This window comes from Coloeus monedula, assembly GCF_965178545.1.
Source record: "Coloeus monedula genome assembly, chromosome: 3".
NCBI classification, from domain to species: domain Eukaryota; kingdom Metazoa; phylum Chordata; class Aves; order Passeriformes; family Corvidae; genus Coloeus; species Coloeus monedula.
Genome location: NC_138783.1, coordinates 109975157 through 109987615, shown reverse-complemented (window position 1 = coordinate 109987615; position 12459 = coordinate 109975157). Strand labels below are relative to the sequence as shown.

The 12459-nt window shown below is 35.0% G+C and overlaps 1 protein-coding gene across 5 annotated transcripts in view; it reads left to right on the top strand.

Annotated features, from left to right (window-relative positions):
- The window catches only part of DMD (dystrophin), a 999626-nt gene that overhangs the window by 85695 nt on the left and 901472 nt on the right, over positions 1-12459 (top strand). The gene's annotated exons all lie outside the window — the stretch shown is intronic.

Sequence of the window (12459 nt, the reverse complement as noted above, 5' to 3'; positions counted from 1 at the left end):
TGCACTGCCACATGCACAGTACTGAAATACAGTTGCCAGCTTCTTCTAATGACTGCAAATTTTCCCATTACAGATATTTTCTTTCTCTCACTCCTCTCATGGGGACTAGAATGGATATGTTCCAAACCAGGAACACTGAATTTCCCTGCAACTCCAAGGACACATTGAGATACCTCCCAGGAAAATAGCTATACAATTAGTATTTCTGATAGGAGAAGATCTTTTCTCTAGTCTGACTCTCAATGATATTCTTAGCTATAATTTTTAATAGTAGAAATAAAAACACAATTATAGAAATTTTAGCCTGACCAGACTGTGTTTGATAAAAGGGTAGAATGGAAACCTCATGACAGCGTTACTGACTTCTAAATAGGTCTTATATAATCAACCCTGTTCAAATCAGTCATAATTTGGAAGCCTTTATGGCTTTACAAAGGAGAATCTTAATCTCCTTCATAATGAATAATAAATCAAGACTAACACCATTGGCTTTGGGTTGGATACAGCAGCTGAAATGCAGAAGTTAAATGGCTTAACTTGTACTCTATTGTGACAGAAAGAATTCAGACGTTATGACCTCTTTTTTTTCAGTTTTTATCATATAATAATGTTATTCTATTACAGTTATTCTTAGTTTCACACCAGTTGTGAGGATTTTTGTGAGCCATCCTCTAGGCTGCCTCTGTGTGTAAATTATTATATGCATACTTTTGGTCTTTTTAGTCTTTCACATCACTCTTTATCACCCCTGTGATAATTTCCAGCATGAGAAGTGCATTGTCATGCAGGGTGTTGAAGAGGTGAGTGCAAAAGAGGGATCTGAGGACATCTGTTATATCTCATGGAGTGGGATAGGTAGATAATATTCGTATCTTCTGTAGTCAAGTTGGTAGATGTTAAAACATGAGTTGTAAACAGCTGATCTATCTGAAATATTGCAAGCACTTTCAGCCTTATCTTTCTTTATATGTCATGCACTCTTTGACAAAAAATACTTGTATGTGGCGAACCTACGTTTTTATTTGTACAACTGATAATACTGGAAGGCATTAGTAAGGAATCATGCTGGTGACATTATCCTTGGCTTTCCAGTGTTGTGTGACTTTGCTGTGCATCCCTTCCTGTTCTTTGGCCTGTTGTTTTCAAGAAACTAATTTTGTTCCATCTGGTTTTATAGTTAGTGTTACTTTATCATGAGCAAAACTTACTGGAAATAAAAGTTCATTAAGTCAATAGCCTACTGAAATACTCTATTTACTTTGGGTTTTGTCTTAATTTCTTTCTAAATGGGTCTATTAGCGTGCAGAGAATGATAATTTTGAGAGTCTTTAGGCTGGGCATATTCTGGATAAGCAGAGGGAAGAGATGCTGGAACTACTACTTCTGTTTTTTGCAAAAACTACAAAGAGCTGGATTTCAGGTATCTTTCCTCAAATGTCAAAACAATCATTTCTATTTCCCTGACTTCTGTGGCCAGTCCTGGAAAAGGTTTCCTGTGGGTTGCCTGTCTTGGTGAAGTGGCTACTCAGCTATTAGTTATTTTTCAGAAAACATTAAAGTGTCTGTTCTTCCAATTAAGCATTAACGAGGTTCTTCTCCCAACAGCAGGTGTGGAGCTATAATTGGCCATTAGGATGTCATGTTTTGGTTGGAGACTTTGAGTGGATAACAAAGCTAATTTCTATTGCTACAAGTTCTCTTTTATTACAAGTAAGAGAGAACTCCAAACCGGGTCAGGCTGGTCACAGAGGTAGTGGCTTATTTTCATCAATGAAACCAATTAACTTTCTCAACTTCAGAGCTCATATTTCAGTGTAAAATTCTCAGACGTGTAAAGGCACTGGAAGCTTGATTAACACATAAATAAATTAAATTTGCCCTAACAATTAAAAACAACAACAACAAAAAAAGGCAAGTCCAAGCTCTTTTCTTTTCAATAATTTGAAAAAAAAGATGAACCAATAAACTTTTTTTTTCCATTATGAGTAATTTGGTGTTATCCTTGAAATCTGACACATACAGCTTATTTGTTTATTTATTTATTTATTTATACACAGATAATTGACTTTACACAAGTGAATGCTTTTATTATGACTTCATATCTGATGTTTAACTCTCTTAGAAAAATTGGATTTTATAGGCCTTTAACCTAGCTTTTTGGGGGGTTCCCCACCTTTCCAATAGAAATAAAGTAGGTTGAATTTTATTCTACATGATTGTTTAATTTTATGTTATATTAATTTTTTTAGAAATATCTTTGGAAGACTTCAAATATATTGTTGATATTTAACCATCACTGGAATTTTTTTTCCTGATATAAGCTGATGAGAAGCTGTAGAACAACCTTTTTTCATAGAAAATTTCTAAATTCAACTAATTACATTGAATATCAGAACTAATTAGGCCTGGAAAAGGAAGCACTTTTGGGAATGGTGTAAAAAAGAGACCATAATTATTTAGCATACTCTGATAAAGCCCTGCAAAAGAAAGCTAAGAACCAGAGAGAGGATGCTATGGTAATACACATGCTAAACATGCATAATTTTAGCAAGTATAGTCATGAATTGCTGGAAAAAAAGGGTTACAGACAGCAAAAGCAATCTGGTTTTCAATGCCTTTTTTCCTCTCCTTTTAAATATTTTACATTTCTTGACCTATGAGAGATGAGCATTCTAAGCTTTAGTGTAATGAGCAACAGAGGACATCTGTGAAATCTTCCTGCCTGGTTGCTCTTCATTTTCAGAGGTTCCCTTTGTGTTTCTCTGATGGGGGATAACACGAGGTGGGCAATTGTGATGTTGCAAATTACACATTTATGTTAAATTGTGTGTGGAAGTGTAGCTCCCTGTACTCTTGGTTAGTCCCAACCCATGGCTGTTGAAAAATCGTGGTCTTGCCTTGGAAAATACTTTAAGAAAGAATTTATGAGAACACAGAAAATCGTCCTTGCAGAAATATGGACTGCGTGCATGGGCTTATGTTCTCCCTGAGCCAAACACATTTTATTAGAGAGCAGTTCTTTAAAAACTGGCTTTGCTTGGAGGAGGCAGCTGGCTCGGGGTCTTTGTCTGGGCCTGGAGTGAGGTGCCTGTGCTGTTGGTCCAGGTGGGCTGATCTGGAGGCACCGGAGTCCTGGCTAAGCTCCAGGTTTCCTTTTGGCATCCTCCATTTTCCTCCTGTACAGGAGCACTATTGATTTGAAGTGAACAGAGAGCATTCCCAGGCTTCCATAACGATCATCAAATCTGAGTGTCTTCCATGGATTTGTATAGTAGAAGTAACACCAAGACAAGGTCACAATAAATCTTGGCCTTTTTGCTGTTGAACCTTTTTTTTGTCCTTTGTCTGGATTCCTGCAGGCACACAGAGATTGAGACCAGCTGAGAGCTCTCAGAATTGTGTGATCTCTATGTATTTGCCAAGGAACCCCTAAAGTCCATACAAAAAACTATTTTTACCATAATTTCAAACACTGATAAGAAATACATCTTAGTCATCTAGACACTTAGTCTAATAAGTCTTTTGAATTACAAAACATTAAGTGGGAAAAAACTTTATAGAAATTTAAATCTTACTGGAAATACATCCAAAAAAGTATGTTTTTCAAAGAGATGTCAGTGACATTAAAAACTTTACTTTTTTGTATTTATTTCTGGTTTTTATATTTTAAATTATTAATTCAATTACCTGCAAATTTCTATTTGAAAAGTTATCTAAACCCTTACATTCTATCAAATAAACTGACTCATAAGTATTTGTTGAAATTATATGAGGAAAGTTTAATACTAATTCTTACCTTTTTATGCTGATAATAATCTCAGTTATGAAGAGACTGAATAGACACAGAAATTTAACTAGCTTCAAATTCCTGAAGCTGAAAGACATAACTCTGAGAGATGTAATAGATGCTGATGATAAATATAAACCTGCTCAATAAATTAGAAGTTTCCAGAGATGCCTCAACCAAGATTTTGTTCTAAGCATTTTCCTTTCAGAGTTTGCCTTGCATGTAAACTTAAATACTTTGGTAAAATGGTTTATTTTTGTATATGTAATTTGGTAGAATAGCTGCTTCCCATGCAAACACTCCTTTAATAAAATAACATACTTTAGTCAAAGAAACCCCTCAAGCACCACTTTTAATTATATATAAGAATGTGTATTAGCTAGCCTGTTTTAAATAATTCTGAAAGCCTGCAGTCCTAACAGCACAGATGGCTGAGTAACTTCATAATTCTCAGTCTTTTTTTAAAAATAAAAATGTCATTTTGTTTATTGATAATGCAGTACATAAGTGATACTGGTGAATTATATCTACATATTTGTTGTTGTAAATCAGTGCAGCAAATTAATCACCATCATAGTTCTTAATTTTTGAAGGGATTGTATGACAGGTTTTAACATGGGAAGCCAAATTATGTTGTTTTTTTGTACAGGCATGAACTAAATTTCTTCACTTGGTTTCACTGAGTCGGTTTCAGATGTGTTGTAAACAAAGTTGGACAAAACAAGGCCGCAGTAAATTCTGTATCCACTTCAAAAACAAAGTTTATATAGGCTGAATTAATAGAATTGCTTTATGTTTAGGAAAAGTAGCTATTTACTAAGTGATTAGTTAGAAGGTTACTATTTTTGGTACTGTTAAATTGTATACATCTGCTTAAAATGCTGTACATAGCTTTTGGAAGCCTTTGTTTATGAACAGATTACAACGTTTTTCAACATAGTCATCATCCACAATTACTGAAATTTCAGTGAATAATTATTAACACATTGAGGATTTACAAATATTTGTAGTTCTCAATTTGTATTTTGAAATTACGAGTATTAATTCCTCATCTCAAAGTAAATTTTAAATTATCCAGCATTAATATGTATTTCCAATTATGTTTTCAGGGCTAAATTTTAAGCTGTAGAATTCAGCTGGAACTTTACACACACAGAATATACAAAACTGTGGGGTTTATCTTACTCTCCATCAGGAGCATTTGCAATGGTAAAGCTTGAATGCCTAAATACTAACAGTACAAATATTTCATCAAATTGGAGTTTTGAAATGGAATGAATAATGACAGGACTTGTTTTCATGTGACTGATACCTGAGAAATTAGCATTCAGCTCTTGATTGATATGTTGTCTGGTGGCATTTCAGAGTAGTATTAAGCAACTTACAGATCTTGGGCAGTTTTCTATCTCCTGGTTGATTATGAAAGTCCCTGGCTTGATTTTATTTTTCACTGATGTTGCAAGCAAAACAAACTGTTGTGAACCAAAGACAGAGTTACTCCTGACTGCTTAGGGAATGGTGTCTTCCAGCCACCTAAAGAGGAAAAAAAAAAAAAAAAAAAATCCTTGGAGAGCAAAGCAAGAGCTGAGTCACAGATTTCATCCCCGTTACCCTTGTTTTCATCTTGGCTGCGCTACAGGAAAATCCTCCCGTGAACAGAGAGTGTTGTCTCACCAGCAACCTTAATGCATGCAGTGATAAACTCAACTAAGCTGGCCTGAAGTGAAGTCTGGCACAAACAGCTTAGAGAAGGTCTAGTTGGTGATATGGATGTGGCAAACTGGATCAGAGCACAAGCTCTGCTTTCTATCTGTCCTGAAACATAGATACCCATATATATGCAAAAAGGGAAATACTTGCTTTCTTGCATATCTCATCATTGAGTAAACCAGCACATTTTAAGTAGGTGGGATTTTGGTACCATTTCTTCTTGTAGGATTTGAGAAAAGGGCCTTTGTAGTAATATATAACTTTTTCATTTAGTAATAGGTAATCTCTGTGCACATATGCTTAACATGCACAAGTTATTTTTGTTCTGTTAGGCAGTGACTCTTGAGTCTTGCCAGTTTGCACTTCTTGCAGAGAAAGCAAGAGTGCTCATACGTCATTAGAAAAGCTTGTGCTGTTTTATGTGTTTATTACCAGGGAGACTAGTACAGAGATACTGGAAGTATAGTTGTGTCTGTTTTAATGTGATCAAGAAATAGTAATTGTTGCCTTTGGTAACTATTAGTGTATGAAGTATATCAAAATTAAGTATGTTGCTTCTCTGCTACTTAGAAAGTGGAATGTTACAGAAAATTAAGAATGTGAAATAAATGAAAAAATGCTTTGTGATGTCAAGAAATGTCACTGCTGCTCAGTTTTCATTTGAAATTTTGTAAGGAGTTAAAACACTTATTTAACTTCACTGTAACTGTATTAAGCAAATAATAGAATAGACTGGGAAATTTCGTTGTATTAATTAAATTTAACAGTGGTATTCTATCCAGACGAGAGATAACATTTGAATCAATATATGGTTTTCTTACTTGTTGTAAAAGAGCAAATTGTATTTTCAGCAATTCCTCTCCTTGATAGCAATTCTGTAGATGGATTTGCCCTTTGACTTGGGGTATTTCCATCCATTTAATTATTGAACAACCACAGCCTTACATAGTCTTTTTAACAACTCTCTTAATAACTCATGTAAATTAAGAATAAAATGTCCTTTCCTTACATATTTTTATAAGTTATGAAGACCAAATCAACAGCAAAAAGTGGCCCAAATAAAAAAAACCCCTTAACTTATGTACATTTCTCCCATCAATGTAAAAGCATTTTTCACTTCTTCATATGGGACTAAGTGGATATGATGGCTGCATCAGGGAGCTCTGGGGCTGATATCCAGGCTGCTCCCTGCTTCATCTGCAGTAGCAGGGGAGAAGACCTTACTAATTTGGGAGGAGGGGCAGCATGCCTATCTAGAGTCTAGGCCTTCCTCAAGCATTTCAGTTAGCTCAATTTGCATGCAAATGCATTGTGAAGAGTGCTTAGCATATTTCTGTTCATAATATCTTCATTTAATGACTTGCTTGTACAGCTCTGTGGCATCATTGGTGCAATATTGGAGGACTGTGTATTCTATTGACATCTTTTCTGGGTGGGTGTAGGTTTATGGGAAAAGGACAGCAGAGAGGTCAGCATGCCAGCCCACATTGTAGAGAAAAAGTTGGGTGGACTTGTTCTGGGTACGTGAGTATTAGCTGTGGTTCAGAGTATAACTGGAGCAACATTTGGCTGGTGAGACTTTTTGTGCCACTGTGTTTGCAGACACAGAAGTGGCAGAGGTGGCAGTGCTTACCTGGCTTCTCACAGGAACACTGGATTTTCAATGAAGTTCAAAATACAGAGCAAGAGACACTGTCTTGAAGTGTTAAAGGTGGTGGAGGGTAAATACATAAAACGTGTTAACACAATATATACTTAACAAATTCAGGCATTTTCAGTCTTCAGATAAATGGTCAGGTTTCTTTCCACGAATTTCTACTGCAGTTCCATTTGCAAAGTAACCCATAAGTTCCGATTGGTTGAACTTGTTACTTTAAATATTTGTTGGGAAATGACTATTTCATTACGGGTCTGCTGTACTTTGTGTATACATTTTGCAGAGAAATGTAGAAGCAGTACTTAATCTCAGTGGTTGAGGGTAGTAGTTTGCCAAAAAATAGTCAGGGATAGGAAGAACACACACAATCTGTGGTCTTTGTTACATGTAGCAGCTCTCAGAAATGCAGTTAATGCATTTTAATCACCAGGCGTAATTGCAGTTTGTAAAGTGAAGATGACAGCTAGTAATAGCATTGAAAAAAAACCCCAGCTGCAGTCAAATACACAGTATAGAAGTTTAAAAGAGCTGCTTACACATATAGGTTAAAGTTTATGTTCCTGGAATAAATAATGAATTAAGGAACAAAACCCAGACTTAATGCTCACTTTAGTGCCATTAGAGCTGAAAATGATCTCCAGGAATACTTAGAAGTGAGGTGAACACTTGCTTGAACAGTTTAATAAATGTCATTAAACATCACTGGAGGTATGTGCCATCTTTCAGAATTATATGGAAAGCTGTGTTAATGTATCAGTACTGTAGAGACGTGGCTGCTTGAACACTTGCACCAGTGCACATCATATGGGTGAATATTTGGCTTCTATCACAGCCAAGCAGTTGCAGAGTTCTGATTTATCTGAAGGCCAGAACCCCCTGCAAAAACTTTAGTACTTTAGACATGGATATCCTTGTGTATATGTGTCTGTGTCTGTGTGTTTGAATTGATGCTTTGGGTAGTGTTAAGATACATTTCATTTCAATACAAATACTGCAAAATTTGAATATGGATGCATTTGAAAATTACCTCTTGATGATTTTTTTAATTTGTAATTTGCTTCTGGATAACCCCACTAATGTGTTTGTTTCTAAAGGATTCTGAATGTGCATAGAAAGTCTTTTTATCAGATTTCTAGCTAAATTTGAGTGTTCTAGAATAAAAATTAATTTATCTTTTCATAACTTTACAGTGTAAGTAAGTGCACAGAATTTTAATACCTTAATTTTTTTTCCAGTATTAATTAATTCTATAAAGGCGCATTTAATATTAATAATTAATTCTGTAAAGTAATATCTAATCTTCTCTTAAACTTGTAGAATACTTAAGTTTCTGACAAGGCTTGTAGGAAAAATCAAAGCCAACTTTTGGGGGTTTTTATCTGCTACTTTCATTGCAATCATAGTAACTGTGTGTTTCTTAGAATAGAAACATTTTCAAAGATGTGAAGTTCTATGGAAAATATAAATTGAAAAAATAGTAGCTTGGGAAAGCAATTAAGCTTTACAGACTGATAAAGGACTATAATTCCATAATTTACTTATTTCTTAGTGTTGGTATTATACTTGTTGCAGTTATTTAAGTCTATGTTGCTTAGACTGCCAAGACCGTAATCCTCATTAATGAGAATAATCCAGTAACATGCATCATTTCAAGCAATGACACTGATTTTTCACCTCCTTCCAGCCAGGATGGACACTTGTCCACCCAATGTCTGGGAAAGAGGAAAGTACTTTCTTTTTCTTCTCCTTTTTTTTTTTTTTCTCTGTACTTGCAGTATTATTTTATTTATATTTTTCAAAGTTGAAATATGCAGTAGGTTCTTCTATGTTCTAGCAGAGTCCTGAACTGCAGGAGTGCTGTGGGGAATGTCTTGCCAGTGCAGTACACTGAAAAGTAGGTGTACATCTGTTCCATTTTAAAATAAAAATCAGCCGAACCTTAAATGCTCACCTTAAATCGAGTGCATTTAAATAAATCAGCTACCAAAAGGAAGATGACTTAATGGTTTCTGTTTCTGAGACTATAGCCTTTCTCAATTTTTAAAATATATGTCCTGATGATGAGATGTCATTGGCTGGTTGAATGTTACATATTTTGTGTGAAGTTTATGTTGTACAAGCCAAAGATGACAGAAAAAAATATTCAAAAAATAAAGCAAAGAGCGTGTGTTTCTCTGACTGATTAATATCCATATAATTGTGTGTAAAAAGTTAAAAAACTTGGTGAATGAAAACAGATATTTCATACCTTACAGCTCTTTATTACAGTGTTAATGCATTTCTATAGAAACTTTTTCCTATTTCTATTTATTGTCATATTTTTTTTACCATGTGTAAATCCTTGCTTCTTCTTGAAGATAACTTAAACCACATTACAGTATAATCAGTTTCAAAATTTTGTCTTCATATTGCTTCTGTATCCTGCTTCTTTCCCTGTCTCACTGAGTAGCTCTTTCAATATACTTGCTGTTAGCACTGAAAATTGTTTTCTCATGACTACACCAGCTTCATGTGGAAATGTCAATTAAATTCCCTCTCTGTTTAAGTTAGCAGTCAGGCTAACTTTGCTTAGACCAGAAAGTCAGTGTCCAATTAGTCTGTGCTCTGGGTAGTTTCTTACCATGTGTAAAACCAACAGGGGGCAAATATCTGCATTGTATCCTATTAAATACTACCTGTGTGCCTGATTATATGAACAAACCCAGTTTAGAAGCCATCTTAAGCTTTCTTCATGCCCTTGAGTATCACATTTTACTACAGTTGGAGAAATAATTTTAAAAGAATGAATTTTTTGTTATGCATAGTGATCTCCTTAGCTGTTAAACAATTTTATATGGAGAATTGTATATTACCAAGGTTATTTCTCTATTCAAGACCTAATTGTCAATAGAGGAAACATGTCAAAGACCTTAAAATCATTCAATTTCCTTATTACTGGGAAAGTAAAATAGAAGCATGAAAAGTTTTAAGAGTTCCATTTACATTGCTTGAAATGTGACAGTCATGCCAATTTGACCTTTGTAAGTTGTTTTGTATTAATTATAAATCATTCCCATGCTACTTTTATTAATGTAGCTGCCTGCTGCGTGATTTTCAAGTTCTTCCATTATAAGAATGGCAGTATTTTTAATTTCCAAAATTGGTATTTGGTTGCAAACCCTCTGGGTCCTGCTGTGATGTTAGGTGGAGCCTGAATGTCATAGAATCATTGTTTCTGACAGCTAATCAGATATCCAAATGATTTAACCTCTGTATGTCATTGTCATCAAGCTGATGATGCTGATGAAGAATGCCTGACAATTAGCAATGCAGAAATACTAAAATAACATAGACACTATTTATGTGGTTGCTAAGTTAGTTGTTAGGTGTTGCAAATATTCCAGGAGTAGCCAACTCATTCCTCACTTCTCAAAATTCTCAGAAATAACCTTCTTTTTGGTTCTTGTGTTGGCCAAAGAATATTTCTTTTCTGAGCTGAGTAAAAGGAGCGAAATATTGTAGTCATTCTAGTTTTCTTGATCCTTGTGCTCACAGAATTAGCCTAAAGGTCCCTTGCATGGTAGATGGTAGATGTCAGCATGAGATTCACACAATATTCTGAGTTGGAAGGATCATCGTGTCCAGCTCTTAAGGAAATGGTCCATACAGAGACTGAACCCACAGCCTTGATGTTGTTAGCACCACAGTCTGACCAACTGAGCTCATCTCAGCATCTGCATATCAGTAATTAGTCATTACTGAAGCTAAACACTGCCTCAGGATACTTGGACTCAGATCCATCTGAATACCTTCCCACCATTAATCTTTATAAATCCTCTTTTATCCTTTTATACATTAGTCCCAAGGATTTTATATGCTCAGGAATTCCACAGTTTAACTGTGAACCATAGAGTGAGCAGGTAACTAGATTAGAAACATTAAAGTTTTGTGGAGTGTGGAGTGTGAAAACATTAAAGAAACTAAAGAGTGTGCAAAGAAGATGTATTATTAATAAATTAAAGGAGTGGGAAGAAAATAGAAATTATACCTGATTTAAGCAGGGAAAGAGGGTGTGTATTCTCTATTGTATTCACATTAAACTGTTTTGTATAGTGCTATCTGAACTTCCTGAGAATTAATGGATATAACGTTTTTTTGATTCATTCAAAACCATCATGCTCTAATTTCAGTGAATTTCCCTTTGTTCTTGCATAGGCTTTTAGTAGCTATTAAAGCCACAGTGTAATAGTTTCAGCTTTTTTGGGTGAGATTTTATCAGTAGTCTTTGCAGTCGAATCCTCATTTCTTCTCTCTTTGCTCTTCAATGAGTTGTCCATACATTTTTCACATTAGTTTTAACGTAGTCTTCCTTCCTTCCTTCCTTCCCTCCTTCCCTCCTTCCCTCCTTCCTTCTCTCCTTCCCTCCCTCCCTCCCTCCCTCCCCCTCTCTCTGCTGGCTTATGAGTTTTCTACCCTGAATATTTTCTGTCTTTTTTACAGTCCACCAAGTTAGAAGCCCAAACTGAAATTCCAGTATCTATTCACTCTGTTTCTCTATTAGGATGAATGTGATCAAAATATCTATGCAGATTGATTAAGGTGCCTCTAAAAAGCATTAAGCTACTAAGAAAATTACTCTTCTTTACTGTTGCAAAAACAATGGAATAGAATGACAGTATGTTTCTTCAATGTAGTTTATGGTCTTGTGAAATGTCACACTTGCCTTGAGTTGTCTAGACTGGAAAAGAACAGCTGTAAAAAGAATGACAAATAGATGTTTTTCTTCTTCTTCTGTACTGAATCTATATTAAGGAAACACAGCTCCTCTCAGTAGAGCTGAGGAGTTGGCACTGAGTTGAAATAAAAATCGATGTTTATAATAGGTAACTGTCCTAGCATCAATACTAATATTTCTTAATCTTCACTTAGTGTTATAGATATGAAATCCTTCATTGCAAGCAGTTCTGAATGATGTATGAAATGAAAAAAAAACACTGATCAATGCATGGAATACATACAGACAACAAATATATTCGTTATCTAAAATGTTCATGTCTGGTACAGCCAGAAAATCCTACTTTTAGTTGGGAGGGCATGAAATCTGCCAGGATTTAAATACAATTTGTTATTGTAAATATTCTTGTAACTTGCTCAGACAGTGCCCACTTAATGAGAAGATAAACAGTACTCGTATTAAATCTAATTTTAACAGATATTTCACTAGTGCTTCTAAAATTCTGAAGTGCAGTAAGAATAGGGACATGTTACAAAATCTAATGATGTTATTCTAAAAATTTCTCTTTCCTCTACTTTTCCCCCTACCTCA